Source organism: Mustela nivalis, assembly GCF_964662115.1.
Source record: "Mustela nivalis genome assembly, chromosome: 14".
NCBI lineage: Eukaryota > Metazoa > Chordata > Mammalia > Carnivora > Mustelidae > Mustela > Mustela nivalis.
Window position 1 is genome coordinate 32,868,604 of NC_139033.1, and position 19,150 is coordinate 32,887,753.

General features: G+C 45.0%; 1 long non-coding RNA gene across 2 annotated transcripts; it reads right to left on the reverse strand.

Moving 5' to 3' along the window:
- Positions 1-1,163: 1,163 nt before the first annotated feature.
- LOC309847929 lies at positions 1,164-18,110 on the reverse strand. 2 transcript variants are annotated; one of them, XR_014302727.1, is made up of 3 exons: positions 18,036-18,110; positions 4,308-4,460; positions 1,164-1,460 (listed from the first exon to the last, which is right to left on the reverse strand). It is a non-coding gene; the product is annotated as an uncharacterized lncRNA (long non-coding RNA). The 2 variants fall into 2 exon arrangements; XR_014302728.1 differs by lacking the exon at positions 18,036-18,110 and adding an exon at positions 9,541-9,616.
- Positions 18,111-19,150: the final 1,040 nt, after the last annotated feature.

Genomic DNA, 19,150 nt, shown 5'->3' on the forward strand with positions numbered 1-19,150 from the left:
AAAGGCAGCAAGCTGGGTGTGGGCCAGACGGCCTGTCTCCTGGAACGCAGGCTTCTCCTCTAAGCTCACGTGGTTGTTGGCAGAATCCAGTGTCTTGCAGTTGTTGGGCTGAGGTCCCTGCTTTCTTGGTGGCTGTCCGCCGAGGGCTGCTTTAGGCTCTTGGAGGTCGCCCATACCTCCCTGTCATGTGACCCTTTGACAACAGGGCAGCTCAGGGCCAGCGAGGGGATCTCTCCTTGGGTCGACCATGACATAGGAGTCTTGCACTGTGATGTGATCGCCAGCGTGACGTCTGTCACATCTGCTGTATTCCTTTGGCTATGAGCGATTCACGGGCTTCACCCACGTTCAAAGGCAGATTTGACAAGGCTGTGACTCATTGGAGGTCGTCCTAGAATTCCGCCTGCCGCCGTGTAGTAGACCAGTTCCCTCTCCCGACCCTGGAGCTCTTTCCCTTTGTAAACGGTCCCTCAATTAAATTCTCCTCAAACGGCCCCCATTGGAAAGTTCCATCTGTTCCTTCCAGGACCCTTATGACACAATCCCTCTGCAAGCGGCCTGCTTCGGTAATGTGCTTTCCTGAGGCTTCTCTGAGGGGGTGGGGGGCAGCTGCTGGCTGGGCTGCAGGGAGCTGAGATGGAGCTCAAGTGCTGAGCACGGCTCGGGAGAGGGTGGCCACGGTTTCCACGTGGCTGCCGTGCAGGGGGAGGGGGAGGGGCAGAACAGCTGACTAACGGAGAGCTGAGGGACGAAATGCTGCCTGGTGTGCAGCCTGACCCTCTCCCAGCCCATCACGTGTGCCTCGCCCCTGCCTCCGGTGGGGGTCTTCCCTCCGGGGAGCGGCAGGAAGAGCAGAGCCCCATTTCAAGATGGGTTTGGAGCACGAATGTGGCGTGCCTGCTCTCGGGCTGTGTCACACCGGAACTCCCGTGACACTGGACGCCACACTGCTTCCCATCAGCACTTGCAAAACTCATCTAGTTACGATCTTCGTAGCATGTTCTACTTTGGTTCCCCTCCCACCCCCAATTATTTCACTGTAGGTAGAACATTCATTTCATACTTTTTAGAAATTTTTCTTGTTAAAAAGCTCCCATGTCCTTAGAGCACTGGGCACCATGTAGAGAGAGACCCTACCTGGAGCTTGAAATCTCGCCCGGCAACTTGGCATTCCGCATCTGAGATTATTTCCTTAGCCGCCATGCACAGTCCTCACGTGGTCTATCTTCATGGGATCCAAAGCCAGAGAAATAAAACCAGACTATCAGCAGCCCATACAAGTGGACGGTTCTGATCTTGCATATTCAAGTGAGTATTTGAGAGACGTACAGCATCACTTTGAAGCGCACTGAATTGTTTCCTGAAGACAGAGTCCAGTGAGTCACCAGGGCCATTCCCAGAGGCAGTGTGGAACAGTGGTCTTCAAAACGTGGTCTCCAGATGAACAGCACCAACATCACCTGGGGCAGTTACGAGAAATGCTTTGTCGGACCCCCCAGACCTACTCAATCAGTGACCCTGCTGGTTCCTAGGACTTGCTAAGTACCTCTGCTTCTGCAAACAGACCTAATTGAACAAATCAGGAAGATTTTCCCAGCCTCTAACATTTAAAAATCATTATTAACCAGTTACACAGCAGGAGTGAGGAAGGCCAGTACCCCTGATGCCATCTCTGAGACAGAGATCATGTCAGTTCCTGGAAAAGTAAGGTTCCTTGCTTGGGGCTACATGGGACATCAGACAGAAGGGACAAACCCATGGCAGGTGCTGCACGAGAGTCACCAGGCAATGCCATGTCCTCTCCACGACAGTTTTCTCCAGTCCTTATCTGGTAGTAGAGATCAACAGTCTCCCTTTAGATGGTCCAGACACTGAAAAGCTCATTGTCCAAGGGGTTGAAGATATAGGAAGCTATTTTTAAAAGGCTTTTTTTTTTTTTTCAAATGACCATTTGTTTTCTCTTTCTAACTCTGTACTTTAGAAAGTGGAGGTTGAGACAGATGTCCTCAGATAGTTCTTCCCAATTTAGAATTCCTAGAGTTCAAATGCTACTCTTCAACATATTTTAAATGCCACAACTTAAAAAACAATCAGATTAACCAACACTGTGATGTTTTCTATTTGACATATTTCTCATATTATCTCCAGTTATTGCCTCTGATTTCTCTTTTGCTGGTCCTTTCCCACAGAAAGGGAGGGACAATCTGCATGTTATTCATTCATCCGATTAATTTTGAGGATCAAAACAATGTGGGCAGGAATGGGGCAGGTGAGGGTGTACCAGGAGCTCCCAACTCTGTGAAAGAGAAAGACGTGGAAACGGATCACTACTGAAAGGCGTGAGAATGCAACCTCAGCAAAAGGCCTGAGATGTTGCAGGGGCTCAGAGCAAGGACCTGAGGAGGGGCCAAGGAAGCCTTCAAGGACTAGATGAGTGGGGGTTACAGAGCCGGAGAACGAGGGGAGGCACAGAGGCAAGAAGAGGCACAGTGCACGCAGCGGGATGGGGGCCGTCCAAGTCATTCTAACGAAGTCAGAGGCAGGAGATGCCGGAGATGCGGCGTGTGTAGATGGGTGAAGGAGCCCTGGGAGATAGGCGGCCACCAAAGAAGAGAAAGCAGGAAGGGTGCGGTTCCATCTGCGTGTGAGAAGGATCTGTTTGGCAGGTAAGGAACAGAATCAGGGGCTGACAAGATTGAGGAAGACAAACTGGCGAGGATGCTGGCACAGTGTGCACGAGGGAATGCTGCCCGCCTGGGCTGGGCCATCGGTGATGAGATGGGGAAAAGTGGACCACCCTGAGAACTACGGGGTGAGTGTCCGGGTGGCGGTGGGGAGGGACAGGAAGGGTTTCCGAATGACACTCAGGTTTGTGACCCCGTGACAAGTGACGTTACCATCTAGGATCAAGAACATAGGAGGAAGGGGTGCCTGGGTGGCTCAATGGGTTAAAGCCTCTGCCTTTGAATCAGATCATGATCCCAGGGTCCTGGGATCGAGCCCTGCATCGGGCTCTCTGCTCAGCAGGGAGCCTGCTTCCTCTTCTCTCTCTGCCTGCTGCTCTGCCTACTTGTGATCTTTGTCTGTCAAATAAATAAATAAAATCTTTAAAAAAACACATTAAAAAAAAGAACATAGGAGAAAGACATAGTTTAGGTCGCACTTTGGTACCTGTGAGATGCATATTCATTTATCTAGCTAATAAGCTATAGGAGAGCTGAGTCCTCTTCTTAGATGAATAAAAATGCTACAGAAAGGGATCTGGGCATTATCCATGCATCAACGATGTTGAAACAATACGTGTATAGCAAGGACTATAGACAGAGAGTATAATGAACTAGAGAGAGGGTAGCAAGGATTGTGGGTGGAGGTTTGAGCCTTGAGGAACTCTGGAGTCTAAGGACTGAGTGGAGGGAGTCACACCTACAAGACAGAAGAGGAATCCTAAATGTCAGGAATCGCAAACCAGGCAATGTCCCAGAAGTCAAGGGAGCAAGTGTCGAGGAAGGAGGGATAAGTTCACAAGGAATCGCTGTGGACAAAAAGATGCAAGACAACGACTGACAGACGCTAAGTGCTCAGAGAAACTGGGAAGTCATACGTGATCTTCAGGGAGTGGCGCTCTCCTGGAAACCGAAGTGCGGGAGTCTGAGAGGTAAAAAGAAGTCGAAGGGGAGAGAGGGAATGTAGACAACTCCTTACGGAAGAGAAACAGGACAGAGAGGCTTTTCTTTCCTGATGGTGAGACTAGAATCCTATTTTTTTTAAAGATTTTATTTATTTATTTATTTCTCAGAGAGAGAGTGAGAGAGAGAGAGAGAGCAAGCGCGCAAGCACAGGCAGGCAGAGTGGCAGGCAGAGGCAGAGGGAGAAGCAGGCTCCCCGCTGAGCAAGGAGCCCGATGCGGGGCTCAATCCCAGGACCCTGGGATCATGACCTGAGCCGTAGGCAGCCACTTAACTGACTGAGCCACGCAGGCATGCCTAGAATCATTTTTTAACCAAGGGAAGATACCCCAGGAGAGGGGACTATTGAGGAAAATTAGAGAAATGAAAGGATGGAGCACCATCTGAAAGGTAGGGGATTTGCATTGCGGAAAACGCGAAAGCATGGAAAAAGGGAAAGTGTTTGTAAATGCCTGTAGCAAAGGGGTGCAGGACAAGACAAACAGCAGATGGACCCAAAAGCCTGGGAGAGAGGAGGCTGAAGTGGTTCCTCAATAAGCTAAACACAGAATGATCCTAGAACGAAGCAATCCTACTCCTAGGTATATGCCCCACAGAGTTTAGAACAAATATTTACCGTACCCGAACCTTTGCGGCAGCAACAGTGAAGAGCAGGAAAGTGTGCAAGGTCTCTCAGCCGATGAGCCGACAAGCAAGCAGCGATACACACATGCAGCGGGGTATCAGTCAGCCGCAGGGAACCGAGTGAGGATACGCGCTACCGCATGGATCAACCTGAAAAACACGACACCAAATCAAAGAAGCCAGACACAAAAGGTTGCTTATATGATTTCAACTATATGACATAACTGAAAGAGGTACATCCATAAAGCCAGAAAGCAGACGGGTGGTGGCCCGGGGCTAAGAGGATGTGGAAATCAGGGGTGACTTATTAATGGGGGCAGGGTTTTGCTCTGGGGTGAGGGAAATGGTTTGGAACGGTCTACAAGGAAGTGTTGTGCAACACTGTTGAGTGTACTAACTGCCCTCACTTGCTCACTTTAAAATCATTCATTTTATGTTAAAAAAGATTTTATTTATTTATTTGACAGAGAGGGAGAGAGATCACAAGCAGGCAGAGAGGCAGGAAGAGGGAGAGGGGGAAGCTGGCTCCCTGCTGAGCGGAGAGCCCGATGCGGGGCTCGATCCCAGGACCCTGAGATCATGACCTGAGCCGAAGGCAGAGGCTTAACCCACCAAGCCACCCAGGCACCCCTGTCACCTCAATTTTACAAGAGCCTTACAGGTGCCCAAAAGAATAGAGGGTCAAAACATAGGTAGAAAAGTTGACCTTGAACCAAAAAAAGGGAAACAGGGTGGATTTTAGATGTAGAGCTTTGCATAGTCAGAAGGGTAAGAAGAGGGAAACAATCTTCAATAGGGCCTCGATTTTCTCAAAAAGTAATAAAAGAGAATTTTTCTCCCTTTGGGCAGACAACCAGCTGTCACTCGTAGCTGTGGTCTTTGAGGATGGAAGGATGGACTGGACCAGAATAATGACTCATCACTGCGCGTCCTCATCTTGGAGGGAGGAGCCGTGGAGGCCTCGATTTGGCCGGCTCCTGGCAAGGAGCAGATGATTCAAATGCAACTGTTTTTCTTTGGGCTCAAAATAAGAAAAATCCCTCAAGCGGATTTTGCTAATCCGAAAACAGTAGAAGGTACTAGGGTCTCCCGTCATCCGAGCTGCAGGGCCCTGCAGGGTGTACAGATCCTCGGTCCCTGCCCGAGCTTTTGGTCCAGCCATCACAGATCTTCTAGAATGTAACATGCTCTCTTATCAGATCCTCTCTGTTAATAAACCATGGGGATATTTTGTAGCCAGGAGTCACACTGGGTTATAAGACCTGTTTAATTCCTTCCAGGAAATACACAAAATAAAATAAAACAATCTCTAATCACTGGCAATGGGAGAAACCAGCCCTCTGTGGCGAAATGTTTGCTCTTCTGTAGTCACAGTGGATCCAGTGAATTCATGAACTCAGACTCATGAATTCACTGGATCCGCTGTGACTATCATCATCGTTATTAAACTGGGTCACCTCTCGTAATTTTTAGAATGAGAGAAGGAAATAGATGGCTGACTGACTGACTGAATGAATAGTATGGTTACAATTATTATAATTAATCAATTTAGGCACGATAACGCCCAGCTCTTATTCTGGATCATGTTGGCAAACCCCTCATTTCCCAACGACCCCTCGTTTGGATTCTGGTAAAAGTCAGAAGGCTTCATTGAAAATGACTGATTATATTAGCTCAGAATACGAATCTTTTCCTGTCGCCGTGGTACAAAAAAGGGCCTCTAAACATACAAGGTCCATAGGTTCATAGTAGAACTAGGGGCCCAACAACTAGAGAGAAAGCAGAAATCTCTTGGGAAATGGGTCTTACTCGGACATAGTGTCCTACAAATGGCTCTCAGCTGGCCTCTGTCCAGCCTCGGGACTTTGAGCATTAGACACTCAGGATCCTGTGTCCTTTAGATGAGCAGTGATGTTGTGCCAGGAAATCTCTTTGATTAAATGGCAAATTTGACTCCCTTGTGGCTTGGGTTTGGGAGGAGCCCTAGGTATACAGTGTACCCAGCCGTTCCCACTTTACAAACACTCAGCTCACAACCCAGCATGAGCCCCTCCCAGATACCACTTCATTTCTACACCTCATCCCTCCAGGGAGGGGCCCAACCCCTACCTCCCGACCCTCCTCCTCTTCCCGGCAGGGCTGCTGTCCGCTGCTGGGGGGTGCTGTGGCTGCGGTGCGAACAGGACACATTCTGGCTTTTGTGGGTTCGCCTACTCACCGACTCACCGTGACTCACGTTATTTCTATGGGAAAAGGCCTTCTGAGGTTTAAGTCAACAATTTATAACTTGCATTCTAATATTTACATTACCTTTACAGTGCTCCTTCTTGGGATTGTGTGCAGAGGAGGGTTCATAATCACCAAAATGAACCAGCAGAGCTTATAAATAGGTATAAAGTATGACCTCTAAATCTTAACTCTGATCTATAAATCTTAAAACCACAGTACATCAGTGCATCTCAAGGTAAATGGGTAAGTTACCTTGCTCTTACTATCTTAAAATTAAAACTAAGCTTTTGTTTTCTCAGCTGTACGATGAGACTGTGAGGACCGGAGCAGAGCAGAGAATGTGACTCTGAAGTTGCAGGTGATTCCATACATTCACTGCGTCCCGCCAGCGAAGCCTGTAGACTAGCCCTTCCTTGGTTCAAATGCTGGCTCCGAACCATTCCTTTTGTTTGAATTATGGGAACTTGTGTAAGATACTCAACCACTCTGTGCCTTCTTAACCGTGGGGGATAATAATACAGAGTAACAAGAGGCAAGGCTGTACCTGACGATGGTCACGTGGGAGGCGTGGCCGGCACCTACCGAGCGCCCTGGAGGAGTCAGCCACGTCCTCATCCCCCACATCTTTCCCAGCCGCACTGGCCCTGTGAGAGGCGGCCTGGGTTAATGGGAAGACGATGGCCTCACAAGACAATGGCCGGGGAGCCTGATGGTGCTGAGCAGAGCGGATAGTTCTTATTCTAGCAGCCCTGTGCAGCTGCCTCATTGGTCATTCAAGAGGAAACTCACTAACTATTTTAGATACTTACTTCAGTGCAGGCATCTCTAGATAAAACTGTGAAGTAGGTTAATGTTTTTTTTTTCATAACTTGCTATTCTTTAAAAATTCATATGGTTAGAGGTGTGGACGAAAAGCCTGGGATTTCGCAGCATAGACGCCGCTCGGTGCACCTCCTCAGCGGCGGCTGTCAGCACCCAGGTTACTGCAAACTGAACACGTGCCCTTCTCTCTGCCCCCTCGCCAGGCCCACTAAGGTGGCCACAAAGGAATAAAATAGGAGGAGGTGAATGTGAGAGGGAATGCGCACGATTTCAGTACATGTTCGGGAGATGTAAAGTAGCGGGACAGAGGGCGGCTAAGTTAGTTTTCGTTTTCTCTGTTCAGCTGTGTCTACACCCAGAGAAGCCAACAAACAGAAACTGAATCCACCACGAATCCTTGAAAGACTGAGGATCTGCTCCAAATCCAGGGGCCAGGATGGGCTCAAAATGAGGGGAGAAGCTCACCAGTCTGTGTAAGAAGGGGCTAGACCCAGACCTCTTCCTTGCCCCCTGGGGCCCCGGGACTGTTGCTCCTTGGCCATCCAGCAGATGAGAGATTTGCTGTTACCTGAAGAAGGTGAGTCAGAGATATTCTGATCCTGGGGATGGGAAGCAGAGCAGAGGGCAAGACTACAAAGCCTTACTGAAAAAAGGAAGGCCCCAGAAGTCATATTTGACAGCCCACTTCTCCCACCTCCTCAGCCCTCCTGACGGTGCATGCTAACTGCTTTCTCTGTAGGGTCGCTGCATTGTGGACTCTAGGGAACCACCACTCACCAGCGACAGCGTGAGTGGTGGTTCCCTGGAATGTGCTGGAGGTGGCCCTGGGGGAGCTGGTTGGCTTGTGCCCACCCTCTTCTCATTTTAAGCCTGGCGACCTCAGAAGAGGGCCGTGTCGGCTGTGACACCAGCTCACATCTCATCGCACAGGAATGTGTCACATGACCCCATCTAACAATGACGATGGCTGGGAGACTCTGTAGACACGTTGCCATTCTATGTACAGATATTCTGCTAGTAAGAAAGAAAAAAAAAATCATGTCCTAGTAGTAATTAGCAGTATTAACTACAGAAATAAACATTTTCTCTAGAATTGAAAGACATGACCTTATAGACTTAAAGGGCCCAATAAGCACCTAGAACACACACACACACACACACACACACACACCAAGCTGTACTGCCATAAAATGAAGACACCAGAGGTTTAAAAAAAAAAATCCTAAAAATTTTCAGAGAGAACAAGCAGGTAATGCATAGAGACGAGAATAAGAAACATCGGTCTCAGTAGCAACACTGGAAGCGGGCCCTTTCAATGGCTTGGTCCAGGGACACTTGGGTGGTTCAGTCGATTAACCGTCTGACTCTTGGTTTCTGCTCAGGTCACGATCTAAGGGTTGTGAGATTGAGCCCTGCATCACACTTGGGATTTTCTCTCCCTCTCCTTCTGCCCCTCCCACTCGTTCTCTCTCTCTCTCTCTTTCTCTCTCTCTCTCCAAAATAAATAAAGAAATCTTTAAAATAAAAACAAAAACAAAAACAAAAAACCCAGCTTGGTCAAACTCTTTGTTGATCTTCCCCAGCCACCCGGAGAGCTGCTGTTCTCTCACGATCACGTGAAACCCAGACAGTTCTGCAATGGAAATCTCAGCATCTCTTTCACGTTAGGGGTTTTTTTAAGAAGTTCAGGAGTTATTCCCACAGACAACAGTGTGACGTGCACGGCTGTCATTTACACATCACCCTGTGAGGCATGAGTTTTTGCTTCTATCAGGTATCTGTTCTAAGTGAATTTTGCTCCTTTTTATTTCAAGTTTTCTTGTAGAGTGAAACAGGCGGCAATCTCTGTTCATGTTGGCTCCGCTGGTGGCAGCAGAACTTTGCGAAGGGTTAACGACAGTGGTTTGATATGGTGCATCAGGTGTTTCAAAAAGAAAAGCAGTTCAGCCTAATAACGGTTCCTGTGTGGTGGTGTTTCCTACAGTTTGGGGATCCCAGGTAAAGTTTTGGGAGGTTTATTCTGTTAAAGGTGAAATATCTGATGTTATTGCTAATTCTATTGTAAATTCAGTCTGAAAGGTCATCATTAAAAATAAAATGATTTGGTTTTCTGGAGAAAATGTAAAGACAAGTTTTGGAGGAGAACAGCACTAGGGGAGAAAAGAATGAATACACTTACCCTTCATATTAAGAAACCAAATGGTCTTGGCAATGATTTCTTGGATCTGACACCAAAAGCACAGGCAACAAAAGCTAAAATAGACAAGTGGGATGAGAGTAAACTAAATAACTTCTGTGCAGCAATGGAAACAATTCACAGAGTAAAAAGGCAACATGCAGGATAGGAGGAAATATTTGCAAACGATACATAAGGGGTTAATATCTAAAATATATAAAGAATACCCGACCCAGACTAGGTTATCAAAAATCATAAAATTTAAATAAAATTATACCTACTTCTCAATTTAAAAAAAAGTAAATAAGGAACTCTTACAACTCAATGGCAAAAAAATAACCCAATTAAAAAGGGGCAAGGTTGGTGGGGGGCGCCTGTGTGGCTCAGTCCTTAAGTGTCTGCCTTCAGCTCGGGTCATGATCCCAGGGTCCTGAGATCGAGCCCTGCATCGGGCTCCCTGATCAGTGGGGAGCCTTCTTCTCCCTCTCCCACTCCATCTGCTTGTGTTCCCTCTCTCGTGTCTCTCTCTATCAAATAAGTGAATAAAATCTTGAAAGAAAGAAAGAAAGAAAGAAAGAAAGAAAGAAAGAAAGAAAGAAAGGAAGAAAGAAAGAAAGAAAGAAAGAAAGAAAGAAAGAAAGAAAGAAAGGAAGGGGCAAGGTGGGGGTGGCGCCTGGGTGGCTCATTCAGGTAAGTATCCAACTCCTGGTTTCAGCTCAGGTCATGATCTCACGGTGGTGGGATTGAGCGCCATGTTGGACTCTGCGCTTAGCACAGAGTCTGCTTCAGGTTCTCTCTCCCTCTTTCTCTCTCTCTCTCAAGAGAAAATCTCTCGATTTTCACTCTCTCTCTCTCTCAAATAAATAAATAAAATCTTTAAAAAAATAAAGTAAAAATGGGCAAAGGACTTGAATAGACTTTACTCTTTAGAAGACATATAAATGGCCAATAGGTATATGAAAACATGCTCAACATCACTAATCATCAGAGGAAGGCAAATCAAAACCCCAGTAAGCTATCATCTCATACGTGTAAGAATGGCCATTATGAAACAACATAACCAGCATTAGCAAGGAGGCAGAGGAACTGGAAGCCTTGCTCACTGTTGGTGGAAATGCCAAGTGGGGCAACCACCATGGACATAGTGTGGAGGTTTCTCACAAAACCAAAAATAGAACCACCATATTATCCAGCAATCCCATTTCTGGGTATTTATCCAAAAGAATTGAAAACAGGATCTCAAAGATATATTTGCCTCCCCATGTTCCACGAAGCATTATTCATAATAGTCAAGAGTGAAAAGTCGGGCGCCTGGGTGGCTCAGGGGGTTAAACCTCTGCTTTTGGTTCAGGTCGTGATCTCAGGGTCCTAGGATTGAGGCTCACATTGGGCTCTCTGCTCAGCAGGGAGCCTGCTTCCTCCTCTCTCTCTGCCTGCCTCTCTGCCTACTTGTGATCCTTCTCTTTCTGTCAAATAAATAAATAAAATCTTCAAAAAAATTTTTAAAAAGAAGTGAAAAGTCAAATGTTCATCAAGAGATGAATGGATAAACAGAACATGGTATACACTTACAATGGAGCACTATTCAGCCCTATAAAAAGAAGGAAATCCTGCCATCTTGGCAACAGGGATGAACTTCAAGGACATTGTGCGAAGTGGAATAAGCCAGTCACAGAAGGACAGACATGGCACGATTCCACTTGGGGAGGTATCTAAAATGGTCAAACTCACAAAGCACTGAATACAATGGTGGTTACTGGAACTGGCATGGAAGGGGACAATGAGTTGTTATGGGGGGCTATGCGGTGTCAGCCACGCAACGTGAGGTTCCAGCCCTCTGCTGTGTAACAGCTGTCCATAGAGTTAGCAATACTGCACACTTAAACTTGCTAAGAAAACAGATTTCATGTTAGGAGTTTTGGGCTTTCTTTTAACTACTATGAAAAAAAAAAAGAAGCCAAACAGCAAAAACATATTCGAAATTGTTCATGATATGCATAATTTGTGATGGCATCTACTCAAGCTGTGACAGTCTTCAGCAGAAGGGTAATTGACATAATTTACAAATATATATACACAGAACTACAGTATGACACACACACACACACACACACACACACACACATAATTCTTGTGACAAAGCTGATGTTGAATAAAAAAACACTTCCTCCTGGGACTTCCTCATCGTCCCCTGGTGGAATCTCCAAATCCACCTATGGGATGTATTTCCCCCTGGTCCCTTTTCTCTTCATTAGCAGTCACTCCCCTGGATAATATTAATCAGTTCCATAGTTTAAATACCATATATATACCAATCGATCCCAAATTTACAATCTCTAGGCCTGAAATGATTCATTTGAATTCCTAACTTGAGTATCTAATAAATTTTTTAAATGCAACCTGTACAAAATGGAACTTGATTTCCCCTGACCAAAACCCATCCACCACCAGTCTCTTTCCATCTCAGTGATGAACACCTTCACCCATGTTGTTTCCCTTTCCCTCCAACCACCACGTTACCCATTAGCAGGTCCCGTCAACTCCTCTCCAAAACATATCCTGAATTTGTCTCTTTCTTCCCATACCCATTACTACTCCATGTCCTGGCTCTGATCGTCTCCTTTCTGGACCTCAACAAGCTCTTCCTGACCCGCCTCCCTCCTTTCCACTCTTGCCCCTTCTACAATGCATTCTCCTTGCAGAAGCTAGGAGATCGTCTGAAAACACAAAGCCAGGCTTGAGACTCCTCTGTGTTTGAAAACTCTCCAATGAGAATAAATTTTGCAATCTACTATGGTTTGCCAAGGCCTGCGTGACTGAGCTCCTGTTTGTCTCTCTAACCTCATCTTGTGCCTCCCTCCCTCTCACTTGCTGTGTTCATCCCTGCTGACTTTTGGCCAATTCCTAGAACATATTAAGATCTTTCTTACCCTGGGGACGTTGCACTGAATTTTTCCTTTTGTCTGAGATATTTTCCCCTCACACCTACATGGAGCTGACTCCCAGCTCCTCAGAGAGGGTCTCTCTAACCAGTCTATCCCGTGCTACTCTCTACCATATTACTCCATTATATATTCTTAATTGTACATATCACCATTGAAAAGCATTGCTTCATTGAATAAGTTTACTTTTGGGTGGTCTATATCCTCCCCCCACCAATAGAAGTGTCACAAGAGTAAGGTGGCTACAGCAGGGATATCTGCTATCACCACTGCTATTCAACACAGCAGACAACGGAAGTCCCAGCCTCAGCAATCAGACAACAAAAAGAAATAAAAGGCATCTGAATTAGCAAAGAAGAAATCAAACTCTCACTCTTTGCAGATGACATGACACTTTATGTGGAACACCCAAAAGACCCCGCTCCAAAACTCTTAGAACTCATACAGGAATTCAGTAAAGTGTCAGGATATAAAATCAATGCACAGAAATCAGTTGCATTTCTATACACCAATGGCAAGACAGAAGAGAGAGAAATTAATGAGTCAATCCCATTTACAACTGCACCCTGCACCCAAAACCTTAAGATATCTAGGAATAAACCTAACCAAAGAGGCAAAGGATGTGACTCAGAAAATGCATGAAAGAAATTGAGGAAGACACAAATAAATGGAAAAATGTTCCATGTTCATGGATTGGAAGAACAAATATTGTGAAAATGTCTGTGCTACCCAGAACAATCTATACATTCAATGCAATCCCTATCAAAATACCATCAACTTCTTTCACAGAACTGGAACAAATAATCCCCAAATTTGTATGAAACCAGAAAAAAACCCTGAATAGCCAAATAAATGTTGAAAAAGAAAAATCAAAGCTGGTGGCATCACAGCTATGGACTTCAAGTTCTATTACAAAGATGTAATCATCAAGACAGTATGGTACTGGCACAAAAACAGGCACGTAGATCACTGGGACAGAATAGAGAGCCTAAATATGTTCCCTCAACTCTATGGTCAACTAATCTTTGATAAAGCAGGAAAGAATATCCAATGGGAAAAAGACAGTCTCTTCAACAAGAGAAAAGACATTGGAAAAATTGGACAGCTACATGCAGAAGAATGAAACTGGACAATTTCCTTATACCACACACAAAAATAGACTCAAAATGAATGAAAGACCTAAATATGAGACAGGGAAGCCATCAAAATCCTTGAGGCAAAACCAGGCAGAAACCTCTTTGACCTCAGCCAAAGCAACTTCTTGCTAGACATGTCTCCAAAGGCAACGGAAACAAAGGCAAAAATGAAGTATTGGGACTTCATCAAGATAAAAAGCTTCTGCACAGCAAAAGAAATAGTCAACAAAACCAAAAGACAACCGACAGAATGAGAGAAGATATTTGCAAATGACACATCATATAAGGAGCTAGTATCCAAAATCTATAAAGAATTTATCAAACTCAATACCCAAAGTACAAATAATCCAATCAAGAAATGGGCAGAAGACATGAACAGACATTTCTACAAAGAAGACATCCAAATGGCCAATAGACACATGAAAAAGTGCTCTACATCACTTGGTATCAGGGAAATACAAATCAAAACCACAATGAGACACCACCTCACACCAGTCAAAATGGCTAAAATGAACAAATCAGGAAATGACAGATGTTGGCAAAGATGCGGAGAAAGGGGAACCCTCTTACAATGTTGGTGGGAATGCAAGCTGGCACTGCCACTCTGGAAAACAGTATGGAGGTTCCTCAAAAAGTTGAAAATGGAGCTACCCTATGACCCAGCAATTTCACTAGTGGGTATTTATCCCAAAGATACAAATGTAGTGATTCAAAGGGACACACGCACCCCAATGTTTATAGAAGCACTGTCCACAATAGCCAAATAGCCACAACAGCCAAACTATGGAAAGAGCCTAGATGTCTATCGACAGATGAATGGATAAAGAAAATGTGATACACACACACACAAACACACAGGAATATGATGCAGTCATCAAAAATTGGCCATTTGCAACGATGTGGATGGAACTAGAGGGTATTATGCTAAGTGAAATAAGTCAATCAGAGAAGACAATTATCATATGATCTCCCTGATATGAGGAATTTGAGAAACAAGACAGAGGATCATCTATAAAGGAAGAGAGGGAAAAATGAAACAAGACAAAACCAGAGAGGGAGAAAAACCATAAGAGACTCTTAATCTCAGGAAACATATTGAGAGTTGTTGGAGTGGAGGAGGGTGGGAGATGTAGGGCGGCTGGGTGATAGATACAGGGGAAGGTATGTGCTATTGTGAGCATCGGGAATTTTGATGAATCACAGACCTGTACCCCTGAAGCAAATAATAAATTATATGTTAATAAAAAGAAGAGTAAGAAAAAAATTCTAAGAAAAAAATTAAATTAAATTTGAAAAAAATTAAAAGTTAAATTAGATTTTAACAATTAAATTAAATTATTAAATTAAATTTAAAAAATTAAATTAAAAAAAAAGAGTAAGGTGACTAGATTTAGCAAATAAAAATACAGAGCGCCCAGTTCCATGTAAATTTTAGGTAAACAATAGACAATTTTTAGTATAAGTATGTTCCATGTAGTATTTGGGAGATACTTACACTAAAAGCTTATTGTCATTGCTTATCTGAGATTCAAATTTTAACTGGACATCCTGTATGTTATCTGCAATTCTGTCCAGGAGCAGGAACCTTGACTGCTTTATCATCCCAGCACCTATAGCAATGTTTGACCTATGGTGAGCACCCTATAAAAATTCATAAAATGAAGCAGAAACTGAACGATTAAAAGTATTAATTTGTATGACGCTCAATCTAAAAACTAGTTTTAGTTATTGTGATAGTTAATTTTATTTGTCAACTTGACTGGGCTAAGCGATGGCCAGATAGCTGGCAAAACTTTCTTTCCGGGTGTGTCTATGAGGGTGTTTCTGAAAGAGATCAGCACTGGAATTGGTGACTCAATGAAGTAGGTTGTCCTCCCCAACATGACGTGCAGGCATCATCCTGTCAATCTACGGAGGACCCCAACTGAACAAAAAGGTGGAGGAAGAGCAAACTTACTCTCTCCTTGAGCTGGGACATCCGTCTTCTGCCTTCAGACACTGGTCCTCTTGGTTCTTGGGCTTTGGGGAAACAGACTGGTACTTACACCATCAGCCCCCAGATTATCAGGTCCTTGGATTCTGACCAAATTACACCACAGCTTTCTTGATTCTCCAACTTGCAGATGGCAGATCATGGAACTTCTCAGTTTCCATAACTGCTGAACCAATTTCTATAATAAATCCCCTATGATGTATATATCCATCGATAGCCAATTGGTTCTGCTTTTCTAGAAAACCTTTACTGATACAGTTATTGATGCTGTAATGCAGTGGTCCTCAAACTTGAGCTTGTATCAGAATCACCTGGGAGTTTGTTAAGACAGATTGCTGAGCCCTGGCTGCCCAGATCCTGATGCGGTACCTTTGGGGAGAAGCCTGAGAATGTGCATTCCTAACACATTCCCCCGTGAGGCTGCCACTGGTGGTCCAGGGCCATGCTCTGAGAACCATTGGTTTAGCTCAAAGCTGACATCTCTAACTTGCTTATTCAACAGACAACCTTTAACTTCAATTCAAATGTGAGGATATGGAAAAGAATATTGGAGTATAGGGTTCTATTGAATCTGGAAACAAAAAATGGACTGATTCTCATTCTGTGAAGCAGGATTACATTTGGCACCATGATTTATATGGATGAATCAATGTTTTGTTTTAAAGAAAAATCCCAAAGCTGAGGAAGAAGTCTCTAACCCTATGAGAATGTATTTTAGGATGAGATATGGACCTTTAGTGAAATCATACAACTATCCGAGCATCTCAGTCAGGGCAGAAACCAGATGAGTCACGTGACAGTGTCTTAAAAGTTGGCTAAACAGAAAGAAAGTCTCAGAAGGCCCCATTTATGTTTTCCAAGTTAATTAAATTTATTTAATCAGTTGTTTTGGAGCTAGTCTTCTCTCCAGGATCCGTAGCCCCTGACAACAGACAAAGAGGACGGCACACAGCTCTACTGGGTGGCAACCTCATACGGTGTCTCGGTACAATTTATGGATGTTCAGGGACTCCTCGGACCCCTTCATTTCCATAAAATGACTCCTCATCCTTCTTCCTGAGCAACTTTAACCGTTTACCTTGGAGACGTTTTTTTTCCCATCTTCTCATTTTCTCTCAGTCTCCCTTGGCCATAATAGCACCTTGTAATACATTTTAATGTGCTTATACTCTTGTAATTTTATGTTATGAGTTAAGAGACTGAATCTGAAGAGACCCACGCCGCAGGGCTAGAAATAGCCATGGCCTCACTTCTGGGATTCTAACTACAACTCCAGCTGCCTCTCCCCCTTCAAATTCCCCACTTTCCCAGGGTTTCAACCTAGAAGCCATTTTCCACCACCATTCCTATTCTCTAGTGGATCCTGCTACGGCATACCCTTGACATTCCTTTCTGCTCTTCACCCTCACCCCCACTGCCCTGGCTCAGGCCCTCACACTCTTCCCTAAATTCCATGCTTCACTCCCTGCCAGTCCATCCTGAGCACAGGTTTCCATTCATTGAGTCAAGATCAATGACCAAATACTCCCGCCATGTTGGATTGCGCTAAACACAATGAGTGGGTCACAAGATGATGTCTCTCCCTTCTTTCCAGAGCAGTTTATCTGGTCATCTCTCCCTTCAGGAGCAGCCACTGTTAGGAATGAGTTGGACACCCAGGTAGTCAGGGCTGGGTCCCTGACCAGAAAAGATGGAGTCAGGACAGCTAAGATGAAATAGCGCTGACATCCTGTTCCGCAGCTTAGGCAAAATGGTCCTGACATTCTACTTTGCAGAAATGACTTCTGCAAAACGTCCTCAAATAAGATGATTAACCACAAAGCATTTGTTACTATTACAGCCAAGGGGCAGGTCAGACGTAAGCCCCCAGATGTCAGCAAAAAATGACCATCAACACAGAGACATTAACTTAATAGGTAGACAGATAGGTGATCACAGCCCCAGTTGGCGCAACTCAGCACACCCTGGCTGCTTAAGACAGTTCCACAAGGAGCTCATAAAAACCCCTAAACTGGGGCTCCTGGTTGCTCAGTCAGTTAAGCATCTGCCTTCGGCTCAGGTCATGATCCCAGGGTCCTGGAATCAAGTCCTGCATCAGGCTCCCTGTTCCACAGCTAGTCTGAAGCTCCCTCTCCCTCCCACCCCCACCCTGTTCATGCTCTCTCTCTCTCAAATAAGTAAATAAAATCTTAAAAAAAAAATCCTAAACATGGAAACTCCAGAGGCAGCCCCCTCTCCAGGTCCCCCTGCCTCCGGGAGCTTTATATTCTTGCTCAATAAACTTTGCTTTGCTGCCACCACTCTGCATCTGACCTACCTCTTCATTCTTCCAAGCAGCATGCCCAAGAACCGCTGGCACCAAGGGAACAAAAATCCTGTATCACCGTAACTGACACGCGCCGAACTTCCTGAGCATTTGGATCTTACCTAAGCCTCCTCCTCTTGGGAAGTTCTTTGCCGCTCCCTTGGTTGAAGTCCTTTCCAGCTTGATACAGTCTCGCCCTCCACTCTGCGTGCTGCACATCATGGTGCCCTTTAACTTAACACACACATCGTGGTCATTTGATGACCAGGTTTGTTGGTACAGATTCTCAGCCCCAGTCCCCATCTCTGGTGATAAGAATGTCTTCTCCCTCCGGGGAAGGGAGATAGAGAGAGGACACCTTCCACACGGGAGTTGGATCTCCTGTTTTCAGGAAGACAAGGAGGGCCAGGGCGTTCTTCTCGTAGCTGCTGTTCCTCAATCGCCTTTAATTCCTAATAATCAACATGCCAGGAAGGCATATTTTGGGGAGACATACTCTGAACGCCTTCATAGCTAAAGGATTAAAAAGGTTCCAATGGTGTTGCCCTCTGCTCCAAGGTGGCATAAAGGTCATTAGTGCACAGTATGTGTCTGGAGAGAAAAAGCATGATGGGCATATCTTTATTAAAGGTACATGAAATGCTGCTAATTCCCCCCCATCCCCCGCAACAACATCCGCTAAACAATTAAAGATGTCCTTCCTCCCTCATGCTGGGGGACCCAGGACGACAAATGGCACTCAAGCAACAATATAGTCACTCATGTCACAAAATCGACTCGAGCCGAAAAATTCTGAGACTGACAATCTGTTGTCTTTTTATTTTGACTCTCCTTAGAGTTGTGCTCAATGTTGCATTTTAGCTATTTTTACGTATTATGAAAGCTTCATTAAAATAACATGAAAGAGGAGAGAGAAGAAGCCACATCTCAATTCTAGCATCTGAATACATCCATTTTGCTTTCCTATATTCCTTTCCAAGCTCCAGGACATTAGTGTGTTTGTTCAGACATTAGTGTGTTTGTTCATATATATAACAGACTATATACACATACATATATATTTTTTCTTTTTTTAAGATTTTATTTATCAAAGAGAGACCACAAGCAGGGGGAGTAGCAGGCAGAGGGAGAAGCAGGCTCCCTGCTGAGCAAGGAGACTGATGCAGGGCTCTATCCCATGCTGGGAGCATGACCTGAGCCAAAGGCAGGTGTTTAACCAACTGAGCCACCCAGGGGT